The sequence below is a fragment of the Dendrobates tinctorius genome, unplaced genomic scaffold (genome assembly GCF_039654945.1).
Source record: "Dendrobates tinctorius isolate UK_male_01 unplaced genomic scaffold, ASM3965494v1 ptg000046l, whole genome shotgun sequence".
NCBI lineage: Eukaryota > Metazoa > Chordata > Amphibia > Anura > Dendrobatidae > Dendrobates > Dendrobates tinctorius.
The window spans coordinates 83263081-83277413 of NW_027361714.1; positions in this window are offsets into that span (position 1 = coordinate 83263081).

Sequence of the window (14333 nt, forward strand, 5' to 3'; positions counted from 1 at the left end):
TTGCACAGTTAATATATGTGGCTGTAGAATCACACTCTCCAGAGACCCAGGTCTACAGGGGTTAATCTCCATTCCCCTGGAAGGTCTCCCCACACTCCTGGTATTACACCCTTTCAATAAAGGCCCTGCCACACTAACCGATCTCGGTAGCGAAATCGCTGCTGAGTCACAACTTTTGTGATGTAACAGCGATATCACCAGCGAGATCGCTGTGTGTGACAGCGATCAGCGAGCGGCCCCCCTGCCGGTATCGCTGATCGCTGGAAGAAACCTCTGGACATTTCTTTGGTCGCTGGTCTCCCGCTGGCCAGCACGCATCGCTGCGTGTGACAGGCAGGAGACCAGCGATCAGGTGTAAAAAATAAAAAATATAGTTATTCTCACCTTCCGACGTCCCGTTCAGCCATCCTGCCTCTCTCCATGCTCCGGTCCCAGTGATCCTTTGCACGAATGACCGCGAGACTTTGTTATCCCTCGAGACCGTGACATCTCGCAGTCATTCTTGCAAAGGATCACTGGGACCGGAGCGTGGAGAGAGGCAGGATGGCTGAATGGGACGTCGGAAGGTGAGAATAACTATATTTTTTATTTTGAATCTATTTTTTACAGGGATGGCCAGCGATGCCGGGCGCTCGGCATCGCTGTGCTGATCGCTGGTGAAGCTGTCTGTGTGACAGCTCACCAGCGATCACATAGCGACTTACTAGCGATCCTAACACCTTGATATCGGTGTCGGGATCGCTGGTAAGTCGCTTAGTGTGACGGGGCCTTAACTGCTAAGGGCTGTCAGTGTCTTCTGCCCTTATCACAGTCACACCATGTGCTCTTTAGTGGGGGGTCTCTGCAGCCTCTTTGCTTCTCTCCTGACATGAATCTTCAGTGACTCACCTCCAGACTGAGGGATTAGCTGTACCCATCCTCCACGCCAACCAAACTTCTAGATGTGGTGCCGGTGCTCCAGAGCTCTCCCCATGTGCTTTTATTCCATCAGATGCTGGTTTTCTCCATGTGAGAAGCAGGAGCTCTCACACCATGCTTCTGTCCCGTGCCATTGCTAGGCCACGCCCCCCACATCTCTTCTACTTTTTGATTACTCATCTGCCTGGGATTCTGTGACCCATCCATCTGGCCCTGCCCCACAAGTGAATGAGACTGAGTGCACTGATGGGAGGGCCATCACATACAGCAGAGGACCACCGTAATACATCTCAGAGGTTGAGGAAACAGGTGTTTCTTTCTACAGTGTGCAGACTAGCAAGGAGGGCAGGGGTGCAGAATGGATGGAAGATTATGCTGAAGCTGATGAGGTCTTAGACCTCACATGAATTGAAGGCCATCATTATGACATGTTCAGTTTGAAGGAAGAGGAGGTGGTCTTGCTGCCCCAGCAGCACAGCAAAAGAGGGAGCAGGGTGGAAAACAACAGCGGCCAGCCCCTTGCAAGTACATTGGCTCCTACAGCCCACTGCGCCAAGGAAGTGAGCACACCAAAGCCAGCTCATAGGAGCTCCATGGCATGGGATTTCTTCATGCAATATCCTGACGACAAGCAACTGGTGGTTTGCATGCTGTGCCATCAGAGCCTGAAGCGAGGCATAAATCTTCTTAACCTGAACACCACCTGCATCATCTGAAATCTAAGCACAAGCTGCAGTGGAGTACACATCTTAAAAAGCATGACAGATTTGAGCCTCGTCCTGCTCCTTCTACTGAGGTCTCAGCCTCTTCCTCCCGCTCTCGATCATCAGGGCCACCTGCCTCCCCGCAAATTGAAGCTGTGACAGCACCACCAGTGTCACCGAGCATCTATATTCAATGGAAGTGTGCAGCTTTCCATCCCCTAAACCTTTGATTGAAAGAGAAAATACCCCCTCTATCCACCCTTAAGCCGTGGTCCTGAATGACAGCATTTCCAAATTACTGACTTTTAAAATGCTGCCATTCCGGCTTGTGGAGATGGACAGTTGAAAAAAACTGATGGCAGTGGTTCTTACAGTATGTAGTTTCCAGCCACTACTATTTTTCCAGGTGGCCCATGCGTACCCTGCACACACTTGGTGGACCAAATCAAGTGTACACTGCGCAATACCATCGGTAGCAAGGTCCACATAACCACTGACACATGGAGCAGTAAGCGCGTCCAGGGAAGTTACATCTCCTTAACTGCTCACTGGGTAAATGTAGAGGCTTCTGGGCCAGAGGTGGAAGGCATTGTAGAGCATGTTCTATTACCACCAATGATTGCTGGACATTCCTCTGTCCAACTTGCCCCTTCCGCAAAGGACAAGACACAAAGATCAGATAATTTAAAACATTATGGGACAGAAGAGACCACACAAAGGATACTCGGCCCAGAGGTGGAAGAAATAATCAGAAAAGCAAGATACCATCTTCACCTTCCATTGACAAAAAAGCAAAAACTAGTATGCTAGAGGTAATCAATCTATCTTCACACACCTTATCTGAGACACAAAAAGAGGTACTGGTGTTGTGAGTTCATTTTCCCCTTCACCATTGAGGTCTGATGAACTCCCTCTTCTGGTGAAGGAAGGTAGTGAGGCTGATTACCAAACAGCTGAGCAGAATGATGATGACTGGGTGACTGGACTTGCTGACTGGATATAAGGCAGCCGACGCCCTTCTGCCTTGCGGGTGATTTCTCTGAGGGATTCTTGGAGACCAGTCTGATTCCTGCTCCTCAAAAGCTAAGTTTTCTTCTCTGCTTTTTGCATTTGTGTTTTGGTTTTGTTTTGCCTTGTTTTGCTGGATTTCTGCCATTCCCTGCTGGGGTGAGCTGAATTCCTTTTTGCTCTGTCTTCAGTAAATACCTGTTTACTGATATAGTCTTTTTGAAGCCTAGCGTCTTCAGGGTTTTTTTCCCGATCAGTCTGTTGGCTCTTGTTTTGATAGGGTTTTGGCGGATTACAGACAGCAGCTTTTCTGTCCTGTCCTATCTAGTTAGCTTGGGCCCCATCATTTGCTCAGCCTATCTTTCTATCTGTGTGAGTATTTTTTCATCTTGCTTCACCGTCATTATATGTTGGGGGGTGCCTATTGCTTTGGGGTCTGCTCTGGGGCGGTTTAGATTTCCCTTTCTGTTTTTAGGCTATGTAGTTCTCCGGCTGTGATCAAGGGGTCTAGGGCACCGTAGGAACCCCCCACGGCTACTGCTAATTGTTGTTGTTAGGTTCAGGGGTCTGCAATCCGATAGCTGCCAACTTCTATGGTTTTCTGGACTTAGCTAGTATTTCTGTTTTTGCCTCCTACGGTGACTCATTCATAACATACTGGGGTTTGTTTTATATTTTTCTCCATGCAATAACTCTGATTTTTTTTTACAGTTTTAAAGAGTTAGTCTTGAAAAAAACTTCACTCCAGGTCATCTTCTGAGTCGCTGTTGAGAAAAATTACGGAACAAGAGGCCATTGATGCATTGGAGGAGTTTGAACACGAAACTGACTCGGGACCTGCAGATACTTCACCCCCCATTTACACCAAGTCTGCCACATTTCCTTCCTTGTCTATATGTCCACAGGTGGATATTTTTGCTAAGCTGGTGGCAGAGGACTTTATATCAATCAAACAGTAGAAAAAAGGACAACCTTACTCCCCAGCAACATATAGCACTGGAGAAATTGAAACGCTGGATGATGTCATCAAACCAGCACATGAGGGGGAAACGTGGTCATTTAGCCTGTGGAGAATTCTGAGCATGAGGCCTTTAAACAGTTACAGAATAAGGATACATATATCCAACTGACTTGTCCTTTAATGTCCTTCAATGACAAATTAATGTGTATCCTTAAAATTGCATTTGAAAAGGGAATCATTTCCAAAAAAAGTCCTTGATGGATTGGTTGTGAAGTCTTCTGTGATCCCCACTTTTTACCTTCTGCCCAAGGTCCACAAGGATCCGGCCTGTCCTCCTACGACCACAGGTGGAAAAGTTGCCCTCCTATGTCAGGGACACTATCGATGTCCTGCAGAGGCTGGAGGGGCCTGTCCCTCGAACCTAGTATGCTCTTGGTTGTAGCAGATATTGAATCACTATACATGAGCATTCTCCATGAGGATGGCCTTGAGGCTCCACAACTCTATCTGGAATCCAGTAATTTAGATGCTGTTTTACAGGAGCTGGTGTTGGACTTTTTGTGATTCATACTGACCCATAATTTTTTTTACATTAAACGATTGGTTCTTTTTACTGAAGTGTGGTACAGCAATGGGAGCAGCATGTGTGCCCTCCTATGCTAACCTATTTCTTGGATACTAGAAGAGGAGTTTGCTGTTGGACGGTGCACATGACATTCCCCAGATCCTTGGATGGTTCCGTTATATAGATGATATTTTGTTTATTTGTCAGGGATCTGTCACTGATTTACATAATTTCATGTCAGTGTTGAACCGCAACAAGTCCAACATCAGACTCACGTATACTTATGATCATCGGATGGTCTCATTTCTTGATGTCGATCTCAGGGTACAGACGAATGGTTTGGTACATACTGATATGTACCGGAAGGAAACCTCCGTAATTGCATAACTACATGCATCTTCTGCACAACTGGATTTGACGATCAATACCATTACTGTAGGCCAATTTCTCTGGGCATGGAGAATATGTACATCTGATGAATTGTTCGAGAGACAGGCTGTGGACCTTGGGTGAAGATTCATGGATAGGGGGTACAGTAGGCATAGCATAAAGAAGGGCTCTCTGAGAGCAAAAAAGCAAAGGAGAAATGATCTCTTTGCCCAACAAATAAGCAAAAGAAGTGATATAGGCACACGCTTTATCTCAACGTACAGCCAACAATGGAATACTATACGTGCAAGTGTCAGACGACATTGGTCGATATTGGTGAACGCTCCTCTTCTCTGTTAATATCTATCTACATCCACATCAATGACAGCACGAAGGGGTAGAAACCTCAAAGACATGCTAGTCATTATGTGCCCAAGTCTTCCATGAGGTAAATGTCCGGCGTACAGGAATTATGTGTGATCAATTTAATTCATGTCATCGGACGGCCTCAGAGAGTTTAACATCAAAGACTATATTACTTGTACTACTTCACATGTATATTATGCAAAATGCTATTGCAATCTCAGCTATATCGGATTGACGGGAGTTGGAAGTTTCGCCCCCAGCAGTTCGCCCCCAGCATTTCGCCCCCAGCAGTTCGCCCCCAGCAGTTCGCCCCCAGGTACACTTCGCCCCCGAACATTTCGCCCCCAGCATTTCGCCCCCGCACATTTCGCCCCCCAGCAGTTCGCCCCCGGATGTTTCGCCCCCGGATGTTTCGCCCCCAGCAGTTCGCCCCCGGATGTTTCGCCCCCGCACGTTTTGCCCCCGCACATTTCGCCCCCGCACATTTCGCCCACAGCAGTTCGCCCCCGGATGTTTCGCCCCCGGATGTTTCGCCCCCAGCAGTTCGCCCCCGGATGTTTCGCCCCCAGCAGTTCGCCCCCGGATGTTTTGCCCCCAGCAGTTTGCCCCCAGCAGTTTGCCCCCGGATGTTTCGCCCCCAGCAGTTCGCCCCGCATGTTTCGCCCCCAGCAGTTCGCCCCCGGATGTTTCGCCCCCAGCAGTTCGCCCCCGCATGTTTCGCCCCCAGCAGTTCGCCCCCAGCAGGTCACACCCGGATGTTTCGCCCCCGGATGTTTCGCCCCTAGCAGTTCACCCCCGGATGTTCGCCCCCGGATGTTTCGCCCCCAGCAGTTCGCCCCCGGATGTTTCGCCCCCAGCAGTTCGCCCCCGGATGTTTCGCCCCCAGCAGTTTGCCCCCAGCAGTTCGCCCCCGGATGTTTTGCCCCCAGCAGTTCGCCCCCGCATGTTTCGCCCCCAGCAGTTCGCCCCCGGATGTTTCGCCCCCAGCAGTTCGCCCCCGCATGTTTCGCCCCCAGCAGTTCGCCCCCGGATGTTTCGCCCCTAGCAGTTCACCCCCGGATGTTCGCCCCCGGATGTTTCTCCCCCAGCTGTTCGCCCCCGGATGTTTCGCCCCCAGTTCGCCCCCGGATGTTTCGCCCCCAGCAGTTCGCCCCCGGATGTTTCGCCCCCAGCAGTTCGCCCCCGGATGTTTCGCCCCCAGAAGTTTGCCCCCAGCAGTTCGCCCCCGGATGTTTCGCCCCCAGTTCGCCCCCGCATGTTTCGCCCCCAGCAGTTCGCCCCCAGATGTTTCGCCCCCAGCAGTTCGCCCCCGCATGTTTCGCCCCCAGCAGTTCGCCCCCAGCAGGTCACCCCCGGATGTTTCGCCCCCGGATGTTTCGCCCCCAGCAGTTCACCCCCGGATGTTTCGCCCCCGGATGTTTCGCCCCCAGCAGTTCGCCCCCGGATGTTTCACCCCCGGATGTTTCGCCCCCTGTCAGTTTGCCCCCAGCAGTTCATCCCTGGATGTTTTGCCTCTAGCAATTTGCTCCTGGATCTTTCGCATCCGGGAAAAACCTGCCTAAACTGAACATTGGCAGGTTTGCTTATCACTAATAATACACCATATGAGTCTAAGATATACAATTCTGATCAAATTAGTTTTTTTTATTCTCAAACTTTGTTTTCTAGATGAGTAATTTTACAAGCAGACAGGAAAATAGTAGGATTTCATTGGTTACTAAGGAGGTCGTGCCCCCTTGGGAGCAGAACGGATCCTGGCTCCCTATGATACATTCAGGGCTGCTTGTTCACAGCCCTCTGCAAAGCTCCCCTTCACCCTCCGCTCATGTGCTCTGTCCTGGACAAAATCCAACATCAGGTTGTCTGGCTGCAGTCCAGGCTGCAAGTTCTTCAGCTCTTGCAGCAACCTCTGGTATGTAGAACGGCTCTTGTCTGTCAGCAAGGTGTACACTACAGGAACAACAAGGCCGCTGTGGACTACATGGATTGTGTAAAGTTGCTTAAACAAGGCTGGTGTAGTAAAAAACATGGCATCAGCAAACCACTCTTTACTTTGTGCCAGTAGATGGAGATTGTCTCTTGTTCCAAATATCAACATACGGCTGTGTCCATTTCCTAATTTAAAATGAAAGTATTAGTAGAGGAAATAACAGAAAAAGTGTAACAAGCAGCAGACAGAGTTTTGGGATAAATTCACAAAAAAAATATCCTAATCAGAAGACTCTGTTCATATCTCACATTAAATACTCACATTTTGCTCCAGATTTTCTGATTTCATAATAAAAAAACTGAAGCAAAATCTAGTGTGAAGGGGCCAACCAATAGTTTTTTACAACATATATTGTCCCAGTGGAAAATTATATATTTTTGTTTAAAATTAAAATTACTTCCAAACTTGAAATAGGTCACATTTTTAGGGTACCTTTAGACCCTTCAACTAGACGGCCGTTCAGCACGGCCGATCGCCACTATGCTGAACGGGCCGTCTAGTTGACAGCCGCATCCAGACGCGGCGTGCGGCTGGACGTCTGAATGAACGACTGGGCGGTCCGCCCGCCTGAATGGGGCATTCCATTCAGGCGGATGGGCACGCTAGTCGTCGGGTGGGCAGCGCGGACGTTCGTGACGTCCGCGCTGCCTATGCTGTCTCATTGAGAGGATTGTGCAGGACGCAAAAAACGCCAGTAAAATCACCAGTGTGCTTTTGGCCTAAGGCATAACTGAATGGTCCATTAGGCTGGGGTCATATGCAGCATTAATGTGTAAATCCCATCCACATGCTGATGAAAAAATTTTGTTTACAAAAAAAAACATGCAGTGCAGCATGTCAATGTATGCTGCCATTATACAAACAAAATTCCAGCCATTCAGACAAGGGGCTGAAATCCTGCACTAAAACCTGCACCTAAATCCATAGAGTTAAGTGAAGATTTTGATACAGAATTAGGGTACCACAATAGTGGCCACAATTGCAGCCACAAATAGATTCCTGTGGGATCTCCAATTGCTACCGCAATTACAGCCGCTGCGGAGATGCCGCTCCACAATCCACTTCCGTCAGTGGGCACGAGGCCTCAGGCTTTATCCAGACAAGCTGGATTTACAGGCGTATTCTGTGCTGTGTTTCCTGCCTGAAACCCGCCCTTTCATGTCTATGGTGCGGGTTACGGGCGGATTCCGGCCGGGGCCGGAAAACGCCCCACCGGAAAATAGCTTCAAAGCTATTTTCCGGCGGATCCCGGAAGGAATGGGAATGGGCAAGAGGGAAACCTCCCGAAAAATGCCTGCAAACCACGCCAAATACGCTCGGTTTAGGCCATAGCAGGGCATGGCCACGCCCATAGCAGAGCTTGGCCACGTCCCCTATTTGCAGAAGCGTTTTGCCAAAGCGCTTGCAAAGTGCTTAAAAAGTGCTTGGAAGCAGCAGGCAAAACGCATCTGCAAATCATGGCGTATCTCACCTGAGCTCCGGAGTTCAGCCCGACCTGTCCACGGATCTGCAGGACTGAACTACGAGAGCCGAGGAATCAGCCGGCGATGGCAGTTCAGTCCGTGCATGCCGCAGACAGGCGAGGCTGAACGGGGCAGCATCCAGGACAGGTATGGCCAGTACAATGCTGCATATTTGGAATTAGTGTTGGCCGGTCCGATCACTGAAGATCGTAATTTATTACGATCCGATTTGTAGCCAGATCATGATGATGATCTGAATTAGAAATCGGAATCCTCCGTAATCTGAAAACACTGTCCGGGCATACACTCCCGAACAGTGTGCGCATATATATATATATATATATATATATATATACACACACACACTATACAGGTGTACAGCGTGTGTGCATATTTAGCTTTAGTAAATGGCTCCAGGCTGCGCTGTTAAAAAATAAACAAACCCAGTTACTCACCTCTTTCTCCAGTGTCCAGTACTGGCTCCGGCTCCTAGCCCAGCAGTGCAGGGAATCCCGAAATCCAGGCGGCGCATCGCCGCCTCTGTGCCTGCCGTACTATAACTACAGTGGAGAGTGATCCCAGGACCGCTCACTAGACGGTCCTGGGAAAGCACCACATCACGTCACAGAACAGCCCGGCACATGTGCAGAGGTGGTGATGCACAACCCAGAATGCATAGCATTGGGATTTCGGAATTCCCTGCACCGCCGGAGACAGCGCTGGACACCGGAGAGAGAGTTGAATAACTGGGTTTGTTTATTTTTTAACAGCGCAGCTTGGGGCCATTATATATATGCAAGAAAACTGGAAGAAGAGTGGCTCAACTGAGATTGTTGCTGAGGACTCAGTGTGCTGCTAGAGCAGGGGTTGGCTTCCGCCCGTACTTAACATGCATCCATGAAGAAAGACCTCCGCGCTCCTGAAGTCCTATACAAATCCTTTATTGCATTTCAAAGTTCCAAAAGTGCCAGACCACCATCACCCACCCACATATATGCATATATATACACACACACACTGTTTGGGCGTACAGTGTGCATATACAGTGGGGAAAAAAAAGTATTTAGTCAGTCAGCAATAGTGCAAGTTCCACCACTTAAAAAGATGAGAGGCGTCTGTAATTTACATCATAGGTAGACCTCAACTATGGGAGACAAACTGAGAAAAAAAAATCCAGAAAATCACATTGTCTGTTTTTTTTTCATTTTATTTGCATATTATGATGGAAAATAAGTATTTGGTCAGAAACAAAATTTCATCTCAATACTTTGTGATATATCCTTTGTTGGCAATGACAGAGGTCAAATGTTTTCTGTAAGTCTTCACAAGGTTGCCACACACTGTTGTTGGTACGTTGGCCCATTCCTCCATGCTGATCTCCTCTAGAGCAGTGATGTTTTTGGCTTTTCGCTTGGCAACACGGACTTTCAACTCCCTCCAAAGGTTTTCTATAGGGTTGAGATCTGGAGACTGGCTAGGCCACTCCAGGACCTTGAAATGCTTCTTACGAAGCCACTCCTTCGTTGCCCTGGTGGTGTGCTTTGGATCATTGTCATGTTGAAAGACCCAGCCACGTTTCATCTTCAATGCCCTTGCTGATGGAAGGAGGTTTGCACTCAAAATCTCACGATACATGGCCCCATTCATTCTTTCATGTACCCGGATCAGTCGTCCTGGCCCCTTTGCAGTGAAACAGCCCCAAAGCATGATGTTTCCACCATGCTTTACAGTAGGTATGGTGTTTGATGGATGCAACTCAGTATTCTTTTTCCTCCAAACACGACAAGTTGTGTTTCTACCAAACAGTTTCAGTTTGGTTTCATCAGACCATAGGACATTCTCCCAAAACTCCTCTGGATCATCCAAATGCTCTCTAGCAAACTTCAGACGGGCCCGGACATGTACAGGCTTAAGCATTGGGACACGTCTGGCACTGCAGGATCTGAGTCCATGGTGGCGTAGTGTGTTACTTATGGTAGGCCTTGTTACATTGGTCCCAGCTCTCTGCAGTTCATTCACTAGGTCCCCCCGCATGGTTCTGGGATTTTTGTTCACCGTTCTTGTGATCATTCTGACCCCACGGGGTGGGATTTTGCGTGGAGCACCAGATCGAGGGAGATTATCAGTGGTCTTGTATGTCTTCCATTTTCTAATTATTGCTCCCACAGTTGATTTCTTCACTCCAAGCTGGTTGGCTATTGCAGATTCAGTCTTCCCAGCATGGTGCAGGGCTACAATTTTGTTTCTGGTGTCCTTTGACAGCTCTTTGGTCTTCACCATAGTGGAGTTTGGAGTCAGACTGTTTGAGGGTGTGCACAGGTGTCTTTTTAGACTGATAACAAGTTTAAACAGGTGCCATTACTACAGGTAATGAGTGAAGAAAAGAGGAGACTCTTAAAGAAGAAGTTACAGGTCTGTGAGAGCCAGAAATCTTGATTGCTTGTTTCTGACCAAATACTTATTTTCCACCATAATATGCAAATAAAATGAAAAAAAACCAGACAATGTGATTTTCTGGATTTTTTTTTCTCAGTTTGTCTCCCATAGTTGAGGTCTACCTATGATGTAAATTACAGACGCCTCTCATCTTTTAAAGTGGTGGAACTTGCACTATTGCTGACTGACTAAATACTTTTTTTCCCCACTGTATATATATATATATATATATATATATATCTACATCTAGCTCTGGAGATTGGATCTGAATTAATTCCAATCTTTCGGTATGATCAGCCCAATCTGATCCTATCTTTCCAGTGATCGGCCAACACTAGTTGGAATCAGTAGGCCTCACTACATTATATTACCCTCAAAGTTACCCTTGAAGGCAAAAATCACATAGTATTTTATATCAGCACCTTATAGTGTAGCATTTTTCACATTTGTGCAAAATAAACTTTGCAATAATTATGCATCATGGAATTGTTTTAATACAATGTTAAGTGGTTAAGTAGCTTACCAGAGTCATGCAGAAGGAACTGCTGCTGGACACCATCAATACTGATCTCCTGGAACTTCAGGGGGATAACAAGTCGATCAAGGGTTTGAGGTAACCTTGGGATATTGCCAAGTTGCCTTGCTAATCGTATTGTCCTCTTCAGTGATGCTTTCCTTGGGAGAAGTGCTGCAACATTAGAATGGGCTCCTGAAACGACGTCTGTGAGAATCTGTTGTGGTGTCTCCTGTGTTGTCCTTGCCCTGGTCACAGCCTCATTAACAAGTCGGATTGCTTCAGGTCTTGCAGCTTGTGCTGCGTGATTGTGAAGATTGACTACTTTCACAACTTCGCCAGATTCTTCATTGGTCCAAACACGTCCCTTGCAAGTCGACCGTTTTTCACATACCCAGATGGAATGAACATCGTCAGCGGTTCGTTTGGAAAATAAGTAAATGTGATTCTCATGGACCAACTTGCTCCTTCCACGTTTGGACAGAACTGAATTCATAGTTGTAGAAAGTGAATTGCTGTGGAAGCTGACTGATTTTTTGTGGCAGTACACTTCTCTCTTTGTGGAGATTTCAGACACTGCTATATTCTGATATACAGATGGAATAAAAGCTAGTCTAATGTAACTTGCAGGACATGTGACCATGCTACTTGTTACATCTGCAACAAAACTTGCAGCAAAGCAGGTCAGTGCTGGGTCAGGTAAAAGTTCAAAATTGTTTAGATTTTAGGCCTCTTGCACACTGTAATTTTAGAGTGGTTTCACACTTGTGTTTGTGGCCGCCAGAGGTCGATCCGCTCTGCATCTGACATCCAGCTGACCCCAGGGCAATGCTGGCTGAATGCTGGCATTCCGCTTGCATTGCCCATAGAAGTGAACGGCTGGGTTCCGCGATCTGCAGACGCCCGTTCGCTTTCGTAATGCCGCATTCCGCTATCAGTGTCAGAACAAAAAGAAGAGCATTTCCTTCTTTTCGTTCCGCTGCAGGTTAGCGGAATGCGGCATTACAGAAGCGAATGGGCGGCCTGTAGTGCATATGTAGCGGAAGTGTGAAAGCACCCTTATGCTGCCACTGTTTTAGAACTCCAAAGCACGTGCTTTACTGGCATTTTTCAGAGCGCTTTTGTGAGCGCTCTCGGTAATGACCCATAAGATACAGGCTATTGATGAATGCTAAGTGCTCAAAAATAGCTCCTGTAATAAAATAAAAAGAGCTGGCCGAAACAACACCTCGCTTTTCTAGCCATTGACTTATCTACTATATAATTGTCTAAGGGTCACTTTCGTCTTTCTGTCTGTAACGTTTTATTCGTATATTCATTGGTCGCGGCGTCTGTCTGTCATGTAAATCCAAGTCGCTGATTGGTCGTGGCAAAACGCCCACGACCAATCAGCGACGGTCACAGTCTGCCATAAAAATGGCCGCTGCTTCACTGCCCTGCACTCACCGCTGACCGCTCACACAGGGTTAATGCCAGCGTTAACGGATCGCGGTGTACCACACTCCGTTAACGCTATTAACCCTGTGTGACCAACTTTTCGCTATTGATGGTGCCTATGCAGCATTAATAGTGAAAAGATGTAATGTTAAAAATAATAATGATAAAAAAAAGTTATTCTCACCCCCTCCAACGTCGCGCTGTCCTCCGCGCCTCTCTCCAATGCACACCATCCAGGACCTGCGATGATGTCACGGTCATGTGACCGCGACATCATCGCAGGTCCTACGCTCAGACCGGAAGCCACCGCCAGCACTGCAGAGAGGCGCGAGGACTTCAGGGCCCGTGGCTGAGGTGAGTATATCTTTATTATTTTTTTTTAAACACGAATATAGTGCCCACATTCCTAGACTACGTGGACAGTGCAATATACTACGTGACCAGTGCAATATACTACGTTGGCAGGCCAATATACTATGTGCGCTGTGTAATTTACTATGTGCGCTGTGCAATTTACTACGTGGACTGTGCAATTTACTACGTGCGCTGTCCAAAATACTACGTGGCCTGTACAATGTACTACGTGGACTGTCCAATATACTACATAACCTGTGCAACATACCACGTGGCTGTGCCTTCTAGAATACCCGATACATTAGAATCGGGCCACCATGTAGTATATTCAAAATTGGCAATCTTCTTAGCGATTTTCCAGTGCTTAGCACTTGGGAAAGTGGCTACTGTGAAAGCGGTCTTAGGGCTAAAACACAAGGCCAAAATTCCCTGCCTAATTTGGGGCCGAAACATCTGGGGGCGAAAAGCAGGGGGCGAAACATCCGGGGGCGAACTGCTGTGGGCGAACTGCTGGGGACAAAACATCCGGGGGCGAACTGCTGGGGGCAAAACATCTGGGGGCAAACTGCTGGGGATGAAACATCCGGGGGCGAACTGCTGGGGGCGAAACATCCGGGGGCGAACTGCTGGGGGCAAAACATCCGGGGGTGAAACATCCGGGGGCGAACTGCTGGGGGTGAAATATCCGGGGGCGAACTGCTGGGGGCGAAACATCCGGGGGCGAACTGCTGGGGGCGAAACATCCGGGGGCAAACTGCTGGGGGCGAAACATCCGGGGGCGAAACATCCGGGGGCGAACTGCTGGGGGCGAAACATCCGGGGGCGAACTGCTGGGGGCGAAACATCCGGGGGCGAAACATCCGGGGGCGAACTGCTGGGGGCGAAACATCCGGGGGGCGAACTGCTGGGGGCGAAACATCCAGGGGCGAACTGCTGGGGGCGAAACATCCGGGGGCGAACTGCTGGGGGCGAAACATCCGGGGGCTAAACATCCGGGGGCGAACTGCTGGGGGCGAAACATCCGGGGGCGAACTGCTGGGGGCGAAACATCCGGGGGCGAACTGCTGGGGGCGAAACATCCAGGGGCGAACTGCTGGGGGCGAAACATCCGGGGGCGAACTGCTGGGGGCGAAACATCCGGGGGCGAAACATCCGGGGGCGAACTGCTGGGGGCGAAACATCCGGGGGCGAACTGCTGGGGGCGAAACATCCGGGGGCGAACTGCTGGGGGCGAAACATCCGGGTACA